Here is a 6,963-nt window from a genome sequence, read left to right as displayed (position 1 = left end):
CCACATGGCATCACAGGTTCAATCCTGTAGCATGACAGATACCTCCTGCAAGATGCTGGGGGCTGTTGGCAAGATCAAATGAACAAGTCCATGCTGGGCACTGTATGGCAAAGACCTCCTCTGTGCTTTGTGTATGGTAACAGAACAGGTTCAAGGGCAGCCCATGGGCCAGGGTTTGTGGCCAGTGATACTGTGGTACTGTTCATTATGGATGCTAGCAGGAAGCCTCATTCCAGGGCAGCATTCAGGTGGCATGAGAAAGAAAAAAGTAAGGCTGTGTTTCTAAGGTCTGTGGGCATTTTCAGTCCCTTTGAAGGTGATATACACAGTGTGAGCAATGAGATGTACCTATGAATCCTCTAGCAAGGCTCACTGTCCTCCTCATGAGTTTCTGCTCCATCCTTGCTTTAGTTCCCCATGGCCCTCTCCAGCAAACCACTGGCAAGGGAGCTCCCAGATGGACCGCAGAACAGGGGAAAGCAGCCTTTCCCCTGCTGAACTTCCAGCAGCTTTTCATGAAGGAGTCCTGTTTGTGCCACTCTCAGATGTTCAGGAGTAAGTGCTTTCCTAACCTGCTGCTGGGCACCCCACCCACCACTGTGTCTTTCAGAGACAGAGAGGTATATGGACCAGTGGGGCCACAAGACCTGGGGACTAAGTAGTCTGACAGCCCATCTTTAGCAGTAGCCAGTACTATCTGCTCCAGCAGAAAGTATAGGAAACGCTGCAGTCCCCAGTGACAGGCCAATTGGCCCCGGTCTAGAGGAGGCCTCTAAAGAATATGCCAGGCATGAGCATATCCTTACAAAGGGGCTATACATGACCACTGGGCAAACAGGGCAAGTTATAGTCTAAGCCAGGCAACCCCCAGCACAGGTGCCAGTGTGGCACACACAGGCATTTTGCTTGCCATGCACACCTTGGGGCAGAGAGCAGGGAAGGGGCTGGAGCTGCACTGCTCTAAGGATCGGGCACCTCGCAGCTCCCCCTGGCACTCCAACATTTTACAAGTCAAGGCTTCGGGTGTTTTTGGCAGTCCACCCAAAAACCTTGCCAACCCCTAGTCCAAGCTACCCCTGGAGGCTTCATCCATGGCTCCTCCTACAATTCCAGTCATGAAATTTGCTGTCAGATGTGATCTTTGCCATAGAAACAGGTCACAGTCTAACCTTTGAAACCAAGACATTTCTAACCCTAACCAGCCCTATGTATATAAAGAGGATAAGACACATTTCAAAGTACTTATGACAATAGTTCATATGTCAGCTTAAGCCTGTTGACTACCTGTTAAAATTCATTAACTCTTTCAGTTCTGCGAGTATTAGTTTTCCCCTCATTCTCTTGCCAAGGCCTCCAAAGTTCTTTTCCAAGTAAAACTGCTGAAAGGAACACATCATTATTCTATTTAAATTTATTAATATTCCACCGGTTAAGGGCCGCTATAACATTTTCAACCAGTTGACAACTCTGTCCCCAGGCAGCTGAAGGAATCTGCTACAGGAGTATGAAAGGGTAGAAATTCAAAGAAGGAAGAGCTAGAAGCTGGCAGTTTTCATTCCCTCAGTGGACCCACTGTATTCAGTTCACTTTTCAGCCTTTAATTTTGAGGTTCTCCTGGACTATGAATACTCTGTCTTCAGAATCACTCTAACCCAGTGGTTTTCAATCTTTAGACTCAAGACACCCCTCAGGAAATACCAGCTTAGTTTTTACTTGCTTTGTGACTACATAAAAATAAATAGAGTAATTTTTCTGTAGGAAAGAACTCAGAAAGGCCACAAAAGGCCAGAATGTTTTTGACCCTATGGATTCCTATTAGAAACTGCTGGGTGTCTCTTGTAAATTGTGGGCAGCTGTTTCCATATCTAACAGTGCTAATATTGCATGGCACCCTTAAGAGGTTCTTATGACACCCTAGTTTGAGAAGGACTGCTCTAACCACTAGAGTAGCTGCAACATGCTGTTACTTCACACCTTGAACAAAAATTTTAAAGGTTAAGAGAATCTCCACAGCTTCCAATGAAAACTCCCACATCAGATTCATTAAAAAAAAAAAAAAAACAACCTACAGATAGATGACAAAACACATTTGAGATGTAAAATTCTACAATCCTATTCATGGCATAAATATCAACATTTTATTCTACAGACCAAGTAGCTTTTGCCGTTGAGAGATTGGGTATAGTTTAGGCAGTGAAACAAACAAAAAAAATCCAGCAACAGTATGAGCAACTAATTTATCAGGCTGAAAAAAAAATCAAAGTCTTCTCTGAAGATCTATGTTTTTGTTTAACTGCTAAAGTACCATACTACAGTTAACAGATTTCCTCCTAAAAGATGACTTTAGACTTACATTTGAGTCAACAGTAATTTGAATAGAGAGTACTTTGGCTTGGAGTCCAATAGTTTCTTTTACAGCTTTGCTGGGTCCACTAGAATATCACATTGTATTAATCATAATTGTCTAACTCAATCTACAACATTATGTTCCAAAAGCTAAGAAAACCTCCATGTGCTGAAACAGGAAGAGAGGCAACAGTTCTGAAACAGTTTATTTCCTTCCCCAGTGCTACCTTAAGTAGCGCCTTCTCCTTACCAGAAAAAAGGAAGCAAATAAATGACAGCTGTGAAGCTTCAAAAGCAATGAGGTTCCAAATCAATTTCTCATTTAAATTTATTTATGCCCAAGCATTTTCCTCCCATCATCAATGTGTTTTCCAAACTGTACCAACAGTAGTGTAATAGGGGTGGGTGGGCAAGTACAGCACAAGCCCTAAGCACTGCCTAAGGGAGAGGCATCAGAATGGAGGTGGAGGGGAACCTCACCCCACTTCCCAGCTCCCCATGCAGCCTTCACTTTCCCTGCAGGAGCTTTTGTACCCAGGCAGGAAAGGAGTTCAGAGTAGCAGCTGGGGTGGGGGGCTTGCTCCCAGGGAAGTTGCTGGAGGATTAACCCTCTTGTCTGTTTTTAATCACTGAGAGCCTTGTTACACTATAATTTTGGCCAGTTCCTGGAGTTGTTAACCCCTGGATTGTCTGCACATTAACACCTGAAACTGGTTTCAAGCACTCATTATGCAGCTCAAAGCCAGTCCACTCCAAGGGAGAGGAAATGACTGTCTCTGTGGATGCAGGGAGACTAGTGGATGTAGTATACTTTGACTTTAGCAAGGGTTTTGATATGGTCTCCCACAACATTCTCACATGCAAGCTAAGGAAGTATGGGTTGGCTGAATGGCCTGTAAGGTGGACGGAAAACTGGCTGGATCACCAGGCTCAGAGGGTAGTAGTTAATGACTCGATCTCTAGTTGGCAGCTTGTACCAAGTTGAGTGCCCTAGGGGTCAGTCCTGGGGCTGGTTTAGTTCAATATCTTCATCAACAACCTGGAAGATGGCATAGGGTGTACCCTCAGCAAATCTGCAGATAACACCAAGCTGGAGGGAGTTGTAGATATGCTGGAGGGTAGGGCTATGATACAAAGTGCCCTAGACAAATTGGAGGATTGGGCCAAAAGGAATCTCATGAGGTTCATCAAGGACAGGTGCAAAGTCAGAACAATCCCATGCACTGGTACAGACTGGGGTCTGAGTGGCTGGGCAGCAGCTATGCAGAAAAGTACCTGAGGGTTACAATGGACAGTAAACTGAGTATGAGCCAGCAGTGTGCCCTTGTTGCCAAGAAGGCTAATGGCATACTGGACTAGATTGGTAGATGTGTTGCCAGCAAATCAAGGGAAGTGATTATGTCCCTCTACCTTAGCACTGGTGAGGCCCCATATGGATACAGGGTCCAGTTTTGGGACCCTGCTACAGAAAGTATGTGGGCAAATTGGAGTCCAGTGGAGGACAACAAAAATGGTGAGGGATCTGGGGAAAATGACTTATTAAGAGAGGCTTAGGGAACTGGGCTTATGTAGTCTACAGAACAGAAGACTTGGAGAGAATTTAATAGCAGCCTTCAGCTACCTGAAAGGTGGTTTGAAAGAGGATGGAGCTGGACTATTCTCAGTGGTGACAGATGACAGAACAAGGACTAACCATCTCAAGTTGCAGCAAGGGAAGTTTAGTTTAGCTATTAGGAAAAACTTTGTCACTAGGAGGGTAGTAAAACACTGGAACAGGTAACCCAGAAAGGTTGTGGACTCTCCATCCTCGGAGGTTTTTAAGACCCAGCTAGACAAAGCGTTGGCGGTGGGGGGGATGATATAGTTGCAGATGGTCCTGCTTTGACTAGATGCCGTTCTGAGGTTCTTTCCAACCCTAATTTTCTATGATTCTATTATTATTTCTGATCCGTGCTCCCCAGATTGTGTTGCATTAAGGGACAGCCACCTAGACTACACCTGCTCCCTCTCCCACCCTCCCCAGCATCTGTGATCCCTTCGCTTTCCTCTACCCCATTTCCTCCTTACTTTTGGGTGCCCACACTGTCTGTCCTAGGGGGTAGGCAGAGAAGGGCTAACCTGCCTGCTGGGCCAGCACTGCTGCTCTCTGGGCCAGAAAAACAGGAACCTGGCAACAGTGGGGCTGGGCAGGCAGGTTAATCCTTCCCTGCCTGCTCCCCTGGGACAGACAACAAGGGCAGTCGCAAGGAAGTAAGGCAGGAGGCAGTGGGGGGCACCCAAAGGGACAAGGGGAAAGCCCGGGCTGGGGGAGTGCAGGGAGCCCAGAATGTGGGGATGTATTCTTATCCGTCTGTGTGACTGCTCCAAAACTGAGGTAGCACTAATACTCATCAACATTTGTGCAGTTCACAGTGTAAGGTGCAAGAAGGGCCTGAATTGCAGTTTTTGAATCACTGCTCCACATAAAAATGGGTCTCAGGTTCCACATTAACTCCTGCTGCAATGGCTTGGTCCCAGGGCCAGCTGGATCAGGTGCACCCTGCATTCAAGCATCATGTCTGGTAACAGCAGAGAGTCCATCCACTTCATTCTCTTCTAGAAGGAAAACTACTGGTTAACGGAACATAACAAGGTTGTAGGTTAGGAGCTGTGATATTTTTGTACAGGCAACCCTGGCTTAGCGCTTTTAATTGATTCCTGAAAAACTGAGCATTAAGTGAACCCAACTCTTACTTTTCACTTTCCACTTTCTAAAGCTACCAAAATCACTCTCTAAACCCACCAAAATCACCAGAATCAGGGATGCCAGGATTAGTGTCAGTTTCAGTGCCAGCTGCACAATGCCTGTGAGTGTTATAACAAAACTTGCTGAGCGCTAAATGAAATTGGGTATCAATTTAAAATGAGTGCTATAGTGAATGAGTGCTAAGCGAAACAGCATTAAGTGGGGTTGCCTGTATAGAAATGTTAATAAAGCTGGCCTTGGCAGGTATCATGGAACAATCTACAGCTATCTGAAGGTCTGTTTCTACTACCTTAATAGCACAAAGGACTCAGTACAAATTTAGGGTCAGATTGGGATTTTTGCTTTACTCTGTAGAGGGGCCATGGCCCTCTACCCAGGATCTTTTGAACATGTATTAACAATGTTTTACAGAAGTAGGACATCGGCTGCTGTGCTCCCTGCTTTACCCATGGCAGGCCAGTGTGTTATGTCCTGTATTGTGTCAGGGTTGATTGTGTAAATTTGCTAATAGGTTAGACAGTGGATTTGTACAGAATGGTTTGGATAGGGAATATCCTGCTCAGGCAGGGGTTTGGACTAGATGACCTCTTAAGGTCCCTTTCAGCCGTACTTATCTATGATTCTATGGAATAAACAGGGTAAAAAAAATCCAAAGGAAAAAATACTTCTGACATCAAGAATCACTGAGTGATTTTTTTAACATGGTAATAGCCTGAAATGAGAATGTCATGGTGTTACAGAGGATTTTGGGGTCAAGAATTTTTCAAAATTAACATCAAGCAGAACAGGGGGTCCAAGGCCTAGTGAAAACCAGGCTCAGGAGAGGTGCAGGTAGATAGCCACATCTGGAGAAGGAAGACAGAAGTTGGTCAAATGCCCTTGTATGGCTGTTGGAGCAGCGGCACCAGTTGCACATGGTGAAGGTGATCTCATGTCCGTGACCCTAGCAGATGACGATCTGAGGCTCAGTTTCAACCACGCATTGGACAGGGAACAGTGGATGGCAGACTGGAGTCATAGCCAAGTGGTCTCACACGCTCTGCCAAGGAAACTTTCCTCTCCCACCCTTGTCCCCACACCCCAATCGCAGCCACTATCAAGTGTTGGCAATTTTTTAATGTATTGGTGTAATGTGGCACTGCCATGTGCCTGCTCCTTTAAGAGAGCAAGCAGCCTGAGAGGCTGCTTGCAGGTGGCAGGGCAAATCTAATGAGGGACTCATCTGACCCCAAGAGGGCTCAGGCTGGAGGTATATAAGCCCAGAGCCTGCACTGGTCAGGGAGTCTCTCCCCAGCAACCACAGTGAGGAGCTCCTGGCTGTAGGGCTCCTGAAGGGACCTGGATTTAGCTAAACAACTCAGCAGGCCTGGGAACAGAGGCAAGTTCCCTAGGCAGAGAAAGACTGGGTTTGCAGGCAAGTGGCCTTTGTTCTATATTAACCCCTGAACAGTCAGGCTGAGAGGAACCTATCAGGCCTGAGGGCTGGATTGAGAGACCCAGTGTGAAATAATTAGAAGTAAGCCTCACTCTGAGGCCTGTTGGCAGTCTCCCTTAATCAACCTTTAATATTAAGGGCAAGGCAAGCAATCTAGGGAGAGTGGCATTAGAGTCTGAGCTGGACCAGAGATCCAGGGCCACTAGGGGGTATCATGGTTGCCCCTGTGGCCATGAGACCTGTCACAGTTGGCAATTGTAAACTGAGCTCTCAAAGTCACTGCCAGAACATATCCTCGCCAACAAGGATCAGAATAATAGGTCGAGTATTTAGCCAATTTGATATGGTAGCACTTAAAACCACTGAAATTGAAACCCAGAATCGTATCAAACTTAATTTTCATGCACTAATCAATCCTTGTAATGTTTCAGGCAAG

This window comes from Crocodylus siamensis, chromosome 2 (assembly GCF_052110815.1).
Source record: "Crocodylus siamensis isolate JL-2025a chromosome 2, ASM5211081v1, whole genome shotgun sequence".
NCBI lineage: Eukaryota > Metazoa > Chordata > Crocodylia > Crocodylidae > Crocodylus > Crocodylus siamensis.
Note: the sequence above shows the minus strand (reverse complement) of the source record.